This window comes from Nothobranchius furzeri, chromosome 4 (genome assembly GCF_043380555.1).
Source record: "Nothobranchius furzeri strain GRZ-AD chromosome 4, NfurGRZ-RIMD1, whole genome shotgun sequence".
In the NCBI taxonomy this organism is placed as follows: Eukaryota; Metazoa; Chordata; class Actinopteri; order Cyprinodontiformes; family Nothobranchiidae; genus Nothobranchius; species Nothobranchius furzeri.
In genome coordinates this window covers 68,843,277-68,853,364 of record NC_091744.1, presented here as the reverse complement: position 1 = coordinate 68,853,364, position 10,088 = coordinate 68,843,277, and the positions used below count along the sequence as shown (strand labels likewise).

The window sequence follows — 10,088 nt, the reverse complement described above, 5'->3', positions numbered from 1 at the left end:
AGGGAGGGAATATACTTGCTTTTCTTATACTTTTTTAACCTTGCATTAATGCAACAGGCTGCATTTTTGTTCATATACTTGCTGCTGCACTGTACGTAGTAATGGAGTGCTCCACTAGGGGGCACAGTAGAGAACTCAGACTGGATCGAGTCTGGGGGCGTTTCTCAATGTCAAGGCACCTGGCCTTGCAAGGCGATGTCTTGCGAGGCCAGGGCCTTGCTTACAAGGACACTGTCCTTCCTTGGTCAAAGAAAACGGTTAAATGGAACAGGCTTGCATAACGTGACTTCGGCTTCCACGGTGGTCACGTAACGTCACATGACACGGGAAATAGCGTTATATTTTATATGTATTACTTTCAATATAAATATATAATGAGCATTTTACTTTTTAAATTGTGTATATGTTTATTGAATTACAAATATAAGCAAGTTACTACTAGCCACTGAAGCTGCAACTACTAAGCAACCAACAAACAATAGATAACTTCTTTGGATCTAAAAAACACATTTTAAATTAGCTGACTTACTTTTAAACTTGAAAATTGTCTCTAGAGTAGCTGTCGGCTTCTGATCTGCCGTCTTTTTGAAAATACCACGACGTATTGTGGGTAATTTTCGACCAAGGCTAGGCTACAAGACACCACCCAAGTGTCCTTGCTCAGCTAGCTAAACGGCTAACAAACGGAGAACACACGCCTTGGTAGAGCATGAACATTGGAACCGATTGGAACACACCTTGGTGGCTCCTGATGGCGTATCTCCCAGGCAACCGGGGCGGGGCCAAGACGTCAAGGCAAGGTTCATTGACATTGAGAATCACGCAATGTCTTGTGAGGCCAGGCGCCTTTTTTACGAGGGCACTGTCCTTCCTTGATCAAAGAAAACAGTTAAGTGGAACAGACTTACATCTGTGACGTGAAGTAACGTTGTATTTTATACATATAAGTTTTAATATAAATGTATAACAAGCAATTTACTTTTTAAATTAATATATTGGTTAAATTGATTATGTAAGTGAGTTACTACCTGCTAGCCACCGAAGCTGCAACCACTAAGCAACTCATCAACCACAGATAACTGCTTTGGATCTAAATAAAAATATTTTAGATATCAGCCCGAAAGCCACACTTAGTTGACTTACATTTAAACTGGAAATTTGCCTTCGAAGTAGCTGGCAGTTTCTGATCAGCCATTCTTTAGAAAATACTGCCCTGTATTCTGGGAAATTTTTGACAAAGGGCAGGTTACAAGGCACCTCCCGTGTATCCTTGCTCAGCTAGCTAAATGGCTAACAAATGGAGAACAGACGGTTCATGATGACGTATCTTCTATGGAAACCGGGGCGGGACCAAGACATCAAGGCGAGGTTCCTTGACACAGAGACACCCCAGGGTTTGTAGGGCACAACCTAAACAAACATGGTGTTAATAGAAGAGATTAGTAACTGGTTAATTTTGAGATCACAGCAGAAAAGAAGACAGCAGCAGCAATATAGACAGTATGAAAGACTTCTAAACCAGAAACAGAGTGACCATGACGAGTGTGTCTCCCTTGTTTTGTGAACTCAGTCTACTGGTTACTGGTGTATTTCCACTTGCAAATGAATCATGTTAATTTCTGGGAACGTACGCAAATTACTCTTTAAATGAACGCAAGTTATGCGAGACTGCCTTTTTAAACATGCATGTGCATTGTTAAAAAGCAAGGATATTTCCCGCCTAAGACAGCAGGTTTTGGAATCTCAGTTCGTGATATTCAGACATCTTGCCTCTGAGTGGCTAACAGCAACACGGCACTACCGCTGACTCCGTTTGTTTTGAATTGTTGATGTTTCTTCTCTACAAATAAGACAGGCCAGAAGGGGTTTCCCCAAGTTGTGGAGTTGCTAATGCTAACGGTTAGCTTCTACTAGCCAAAATGTGCTCTGTTTTCTCCGGGATGCTATACCAACATAGCTTTCCCTGTCGTGAGCCTAGCTGTGTGTGTCCATAAATGCTAAATTGACATTATGACATACTAATGTCACAGGCTTTTTTAATCTGAGCATTTCCTTGTCTGTCTGTTATCAGTGGCTAATGCAGGAAATGGGGTTGGAGACTATTTTCACATTTGGGCTGCATGTTAAACTCAGAGTGACCTGTTATATTTCAAAAAGAAAAGGTAAAATTGGTTTCTCAGGGAAATAACCTTAAAAACTGCCAACAGTGGTGCATCAGGGCTTCCATGGCAACCACACGTCTATGTCTTAAGCCAAGCGTAAACAATGCGACTTTTTCAGTTGTTGTATTCAGCTCTATCTCAAACTGTTTCAATTATTTGTTCAACTCTTTGTTGCTGGCACAGCTCACGAATTGTGTTGACACACTGTATGACACTTTGCTCAAACGCAACCGAACTGCTCTTAATGTACGAGTGATGCGCAGCAAGTCTGCCCTGAAACAGGCAAAAAAAAATGTTACAACACGTCGGAATCTTGAATGTGAAACTGCAAATATTTATTTAAATTAAACACAGAAAAACTTACAGAGACACTCGTCCAAGAAAGAGATTGACAAACGTTCTTCCTTGACAATCCTCTGGTGCAGAGAAAAGTATGAAATGAAGAAACCACTTTATAGACAATAAAATGGCATGGCAGACATGTTGGCACATGCACTAAGTGATAGATTAAGGTAGACTTGCCTTGTGGCGCCACTTTGACAGTCCGGTACCCTTTCAAGGCAGGATCAGAATTTCTAACATGTTTGATATTTTTGTCTGACTGCAATATTGCCTATTGAATGCTAGTCATGAGGTGTTAATCACTTTTCATTACCCGCTACATGACACAAAACTCAGCCTGACCTCAAAGTCTGTCCCATCAGTGGAAAATTGGTAGCCTAGAAATCTAGAGAAAACATAGCAGTAGCAAAAGATTGTGCTCTGAAGGTTGGTCTATTGTAGCTTCAGCAAGTTTACCACTGGTTCGGCTAAGTGTAGGTTGCACCAATCACAGTGCTCTGTTTGTAGAGAGACTTTGGGCAAGCTTAGCACCATAACATCAGAGGTTTTTTTAAGATGACAGCAGAGCCGCAAGAGAAAAACAATAAAACGGTAGTGGCTCAGGAAGGGGGCCCATGTGAAATGGCTTTGGCATCAACTTTAAATCTATTAGACTTGGACTTTTCTTTGAGACTTGAGCAGACAGAGGTTCTTCTTCTTCTTCTTCTTCTTCTTCTTCTTCTTCTTCTTCTTCTTCTTCTTCTTCTTCGATGGTGTATGGCAGACTGCCTCATCAACTGATTTCCATCGCTATGAATATGTCACATGGATTGATTTTTGTAACCATTTGGTACAAATGAGTAAATGCATTTTGTCCTTATGGGCTCCCGTAGTAGGAAGCATGGCGTCTAATATGGCATCGCTCAGAGACATAGACACGCACTGTGGGAAACTGAGATGTATTCAAAGAAGTTTGGACAATTACTTCTATTAGTTTTATTGTGTCACATGTGTTCAAAAATCAGGAAGACCCTTCCCTGTAAATTTGGACGCTCTGCTTCTGGAAAGAATTGGAAGAAAACCAAAGGTCCTGAAGCAGTAGGGCATGTAATGGGGGAAAGAAAATAAAATGATCTACAATTTTGATGTATAAACTGTATAAAAATAGAAACGTGAGAAGCTTTAGTTTGCTAAATATCATGTTAGCAAATATGTGCTTTATCTTTAAATACCCTTGAACTGCACAAATAAATAAATAAAAGAGTTGCCTGAGATATGTCTGACGTAATTTAATAAGGAACTCCTCAAACTCTTGATCACGACTGGCTCCAGACAATCTGAGTAAAGACACTCATTAGTTCATCAAGCCAATTACAAATGAAAACACCGCAATGCCCCTCATGCAAAGTGCACTGAATGACTCAATGAGATGGATAGATAGCGATAAACAGAAGGAAGCAAAGATGGGTGGTGATTAAAACAGGAAACGTCCTGAGGCTGAATTAGTTATAAAGCCATCTACATGTGGGGTGGTTCAAACATGAAATATTCACTCAGCATTTGACATAGAGTAAGAGTGAAGGTTAAAAAAACCCTCCTGAAATCAGTAACCAGTATGCTGACAAACAACCAGATGTGCAACAATTCTGGTCAAAGTCAGTGAGGGAAAAGTGTTTGGCTAAGCATCTGTGTGACACACGGTAAATCTCTGTTCATCTCCAGAGCAATCAGAAATCTGCAAGCAGATGCACTGCTTAGCTCATCTCTGCTACATGACACTCATCGTACACGCCCAGTTTTCTTAGAGCAGGCAGGTCAGAGTGAGCCGTATGTCCCCACCAAGTGAAATAAATCATGACCTGATGCAAATCTGTTATTTATTCCAAATGAAAAAGCAAAAGACCCCTGAGATCTGTGAATTTATGTCTGTGAAAACCTTGCTGCACAGGAGAGGAGAAATCTTTTCACACTAAAGGTAATTGCAGCTCTCCACAACGCCAGCGCAGGGGTCTGTCTCATCTTTACCATGGAAACCAACACCATACTAAATGCATGCACACTGACAGAGAAATTGCCATGGCATCCAGCGTCGTGCTGACAAGAAGCTTTCAGCAACCAGACCATTTCCACTCAGCAGCTAAACTGGACTCTCAGTCAAACCTGCTCTCCTGTCCATCATCCCCTCACCCTCTTTCCCCTCATTTTTACACGGTAATTTCTTCTGTCATTATCCAGTCGGATTACCTTTTAACAGCAGAGGACAAGGTCTGGTAGTGCTCAGCTGGAGGTTCGTTGGTGCGAGTGGTGACAGAGGAGAAGAAGCTCAGTGGGAATCCCAGGAGATGCTCCGGGATGTAGGCTGAGCCGGCACCGCACGCTTGCATCCACAGCTACTACCACCAGTACAAGCAGCAGCAGCAGCAGCAGCAGCAGATCGAAAGGGGAGGGGAAATTATAAAAAAGCAAGAGTGGGGGCTGCTCTATTGGCATTACATCATGGGTTGCCTCAGTGGAAGGGTGGGAGAGGAGTGGACGGAGGAAGGGAGGTGCAGAATTCCCTGTCACTGCCTTGGTGCGCAAACCCAGATTTAAAATTTATGATGTGATGACTATAAAATGCTCTCCTTGGTTATAGTTAGAGCTATGAAAAAAATCAATCAACTGCTCTTAATTGTGTCCCATCACTGGGCTTTGTTGTCGGAATGGATGATGTACCCTTTTATGTGATTTGTCCCTTTGGGGCAAAAGACTCTCTGTGTGTGTGTGAGCGTGCTTGTGTGCGTGTGTATGTGTGTGTGTGTGTGTGTGTGTGTGTGTGTGTGTGTGTGTGTGTGTGTGTGTGTGTGTGTGTGTGTGTGTGTGTGTGTGTGTGTGTGTGTGTGTGTGTGTGTGTGTGTGAAACTGGTGCAAGGAAGCCCACGCAGTGTCTATTGTGTGCAGTAATTCGATTGCGTGACCAGTGCCTGCTCACCAGCGCTCGCAAAGCACGCAGATATGTTCAGTCTCTGTGAAAGGTCATCTGAGATTCCTGCAGGCAGGTTAGGTACAACATTTAGAGCGATGATGAATGTAAACTTGCCTGTCACACTCGATTCGTCAGAAGCTGCCGCAGGAATACAGACAGTTTGAGCACATCTGGAAGACATGCCTGGTCATAGTGAGGTAATCTTTTTTTTTATTGGCTGGTTGTTTACCGCCCATATTCTGGTGCAAAGCAGACAACTGCTCACTGCAAAACTTGGACTCACACGTCACTTATTTCTAACATGTAAAAACACACACTTGAGAGAAAGCTGCAGAAAGCTGTAGTAAACAGCTTCTGTGTTACATTCCACTGTAGAAAAAGTGCTTTAAAATAAGCTTTGATTAACTGAATATTGTAAATTGCAAAATAAAAAATTGCATACTAATATCGAAAGCAAAAAGTAGTAAAAACTAAAAATCTAATAAATAAATAAAAATAAAAATAATGTCATTTAATTAAGAAGTATTTAGGTTTGATGCTTGTACAGTGGGAAATAATGAAATATGGTCGTTGGGGATGGTCGTTTCTTTTTTAAAACCTGTCCTGTCCTGTCCTGGCAGTTGAAGCAGACAGAATGGTTGTTTTGGGTGTCATTACAGGACAGAGCAGTTTACACAGCAAGATGGAAATGAGATATTCCTCCTGTTGCACAGTAGCCTTTATTATTTTTGTGGCATGTTAGACCGCATTTGCTTACGCACCAAAGTGGACAGGCAGGGAGAAAAGAAACGTACAAACAGGGAAAGAGAGCCAGGGGAGAATGGAGGGACACAACAAATAGACAACCACCAATACACAGACAGGACAAGACAGCAGGGTCATAATAAAAAAAATAAGAATGGAATTTAGACTGTTGTCCATATTTATACTGGCATCCACCAACCTGTGTGTGTGTGTGTGTGTGTGTGTGTGTGTGTGTGTGTGTGTGTGTGTGTGTGTGTGTGTGTGTGTGTGTGTGTGTGTGTGTGTGTGTGTGTGTGTGTGTGTGTGTGTTTGGACGGTTCTTGTACTTAACTACCTACTGAGGACCATCATGAGTTTTTAACCAACAAAGTGGTCCTCCTTTTTTTGTAAGACTCATCTGTTGGTTTTCAAAAATGGTAAATGGCCTGTATTTGATATAGCGCCTTCTAGAGTCCTGGAACCCCTCAAGGCGCTGTACAACACAATCAGTCATTCACCCATTCACACACTTGTGGGGATGAGCTACAATGTAGCCACAGCTGCCCTGTGGTGCACTGACAGAGGCGAGGCTGCCGAGCACTGGCGCCACTGGTCCCTCCGACCACCACCAGCAGGCAACGTGGGTTAAGTGTCTTGCCCAAGGACATACCAACAGCGACAGACTGAGCGGGGCTCGAACCTGCAACCTTCCGATTACGGGGCGAGCTCTTAACTCCTGTGCCACCGTCGCCCCAAAGGTATGGTTTAAGTTTTTGTTGATGTTACGTCCGTAAGGAACTTTTTTATGTTTTATTTTAATTTTCTTTTCTGTATATTAATATGTAAATTTCAGTGCACAGGTGCCCTGCTATGATTGGAAGTAGATGGCCATGAAAAATCCTGATTGGGTGACTGGGAGGAGCAAACCTTTAAAGAAGAGCCTGAGAAGCAGCTGTATCGCCCATTTCCTGCCCAGGCCACCAGCCAGGTTCGTTTCTGCTCATGCCCTGTAATTAGATTGTGCCTTTTCGTTCATTAGAGTTATTATTGATTTCAGGATTTGTAGGGGTGAACTGCCTTTTATTTTGAACCCAGTTTTCTCCTGTTTCCATTAGCCAGGGAGGTAAGTTTGGTTTCTCTTTTGGTTCCTTTAATTCGTAGGTCAGTTTGGTAAATTTCAGTTAGCGGTGTTTTGTTTATTGTTTTAGGAGTTTGTTCACCCTGAGCATTTAATCCTCACTTGCCTTTAGTTAATTTTTGTACATTCTGTAAATATATTATTGTAAATGGCCCCTTGTGATGTGGTTGCTTGAGATCGATGGTGGATGATGGACCAAACTTTATGTTGCGGCCTGGCCCTCCTAGGCGGGTCGTAACAGTTGAGGTTGTTGTTAGGAATACAGCAACATTGGTTATGGTTATGGTTAGGGTGTGGGTTAGGCATAATACAGTCACAAAAATTAATGGAAGTCAATGAATGGTTCTCACTATAATAGAAAGACAAACAGGTGTGTGTGTGTGTGTGTGTGTGTGTGTGTGTGTGTGTGTGTGTGTGTGTGTGTGTGTGTGTGTGTGTGTGTGTGTGTGTGTGTGTGTGTGTGTGTGTGTGTGTGTGTGTGTGTCTGTCTGTTTTATAGAATACCGGTATGTTCATGCATGTGTGTTTGTGTGGTTGCCTATCTAAATTGTTACTTTTTATCGTGTTTCTGAAATTGGATTTGTAACCAAGAGTGTTGTTCTTTTGTATTTTAAATGTTGTGTACGTGATAACGGAGGAGCTGCCCGTAGCAGCCCAGGTCCCACCAACAACAGAGTCCAGGGCCACGCCTGCCAAAGGAGCCGATATCTACTAATGGATGGACACCATTAAGCCAGAAGACAGACCCAAGATCTGAGAAGAAGGGAGCCAGCCTGAAGATGTCAGGGCACCAGCCCCCAGCCAAAAGAACCCATTTGGGGAAGCAATTCCTGGATCCCCCAGCCCAACACACTGTTGCCCCCACATATACAGGCCAACCCAGAGCGAGGTAACCCCAACCCTAACCCTGGACCCACCCTTCGGCGGAGCAAATGCTAAATCTCCAACAGTGCTTCCAACCCAAAAGCTTGGTGAGGATGATAGACGGAGAGGACACCCCTGGCCATGAAACTTGGGGGACCAGGCAGTGGTTGGCCCTTCCCATTTCAGGAACGGCTCCCATGGAAGCAGGCAGCCCAAGATGCCTGAGATCCCAAGCCAGCAGCCACCCACCATGCCACAGCACGGGCCAGGGCCTCTAGTTCATATCCCAGTCCTGTAGGCACCCATCCATCCATCCCTGTAATGACCCCAAGGCCCCGCAGGCGGGTCTGATGCAGAGAGTGGCTGGCCAAGCGTTTGTTTTTGATGTGCTGGGAGTGAGAATGTGTTGGTTTAATATGCATTAAAATTGGAGGAAGCGGTCGAGATGGGGGGGATCCTACCACCGACAGACAGTAGAATCCTCTTCCATCCTCCTCCCGACCCTACATGTCCTAAAGCAGTTAAAATTGGGGATACAAGACAAGGGCTGGAGCCAGAAGGCAGAGACCACTGATTGGCAGCCCCCCCCCATCAACCCCCCCCCCCCCCCCCCCCCCCCACACACACACACACACACACACACCAGGTCTTAACCCCCAAATCCCTGGTGTTGTATGCCTGAGGGGAGTAATACAGCAAAAGCCACACCATTAATTGGAGGGGCAGGTTCCTGAGTGTCTCCCCTTCCAACTTGCAACTGCTTTTACCGCAGGCTTACGCCCAAGCAGTCATTTGTTTTTAATCAAACATTTTATTCAAACAGATTGAATTTTAAACTGGAAAAAAAGGTTCCGTCCAAGTTAAATATGAGAGAAAATCTAAAAACTAAATAATGTCTAAATGAATCAGGATATGTATAAAGTCAAAGTTCTCATAGATTAAAAGTTAAAATATGAACTTTTCATTGGGAGGAAATCATTTAGCAATTAGCCCCTTGAACCTGCATACATAGGTGCAAGTAAACAGTTGTTAGGAGCATGCTTTGGCTGATTGAAAGCTTCTAGTTAAAGCTGTAGTGAAGATGACACAACTGGTCTTGAGAAGCAGCAATGACAGAGCACAAACACTTTTTAATGTAATGCCTGACAAAATTTTGTGTTTGCAGATAACATGTGTCTACCATGTTTATTCTGCACAGGAAAGAAAATAAATTCTAAAGTTTTACTTGCAAAAACAACAAGTTCTGCTGTAATTCATGTCGATCTGTAAAACTCAAAATAAAGAATCAGCGTTACTTCTTGTAAATGCTGTAACAATACGCCCAAACAGATAAAAAGTGCTAAAGAGCAGTGTGACAGTCCACAAGGAACGCTCTGACCAATTGCTCTTTTGTTTGTCTTATTTTAAAATGAAGCGTAGAAAATTCCTCACATGCCGGGTGTTGTAGGTCGACTGGAATGCTGGAAAGACGGGGCAGTGTGATTTCCAGTGTGACACTGTTCAGTGGACGATGTCTGAGGAAAGAGGTTACCCCAGAATGTAAACAGCACTCCAGATGCGCCTGACCTTTGCTAACACAGATTGACTGAACCCTTTATGACCGCGGGGCACGACAGCTTTGAAATATTATTCCTGCAGCACACAGACAAGCATTGAGAGTCCCCTCCTAACCAACGAGCTGCAAATAGACTCACGCTTCTTCTTCTTCTTCTTCGGGAAAGAGGCAAAAAAAAAAGATGGGGGTAATTTATAACGAGGAACTGACCTCAACATGAAACCATCCCATTCTTCACAAAATACAAAGATCTGTTTCAGCTGTTTCAGATAGAAATCATAAAAAGATACAAAAACACAATAGAAAGTAAAACTGCCTTGAATTATGTGGGTTTGGCTTTAAAAAACCCAGACGGACACA

The 10,088-nt window shown here is 43.1% G+C and overlaps 1 long non-coding RNA gene across 1 annotated transcript; it reads left to right on the top strand.

The window, feature by feature from the left end:
- The first annotated feature begins 6,828 nt into the window (after window positions 1-6,828).
- Window positions 6,829-8,699, top strand: LOC139069714 (uncharacterized). The gene is made up of 3 exons (XR_011520412.1): window positions 6,829-7,159; window positions 7,229-7,294; window positions 7,947-8,699. It is a non-coding gene; the product is annotated as an uncharacterized lncRNA (long non-coding RNA).
- Window positions 8,700-10,088: the final 1,389 nt, after the last annotated feature.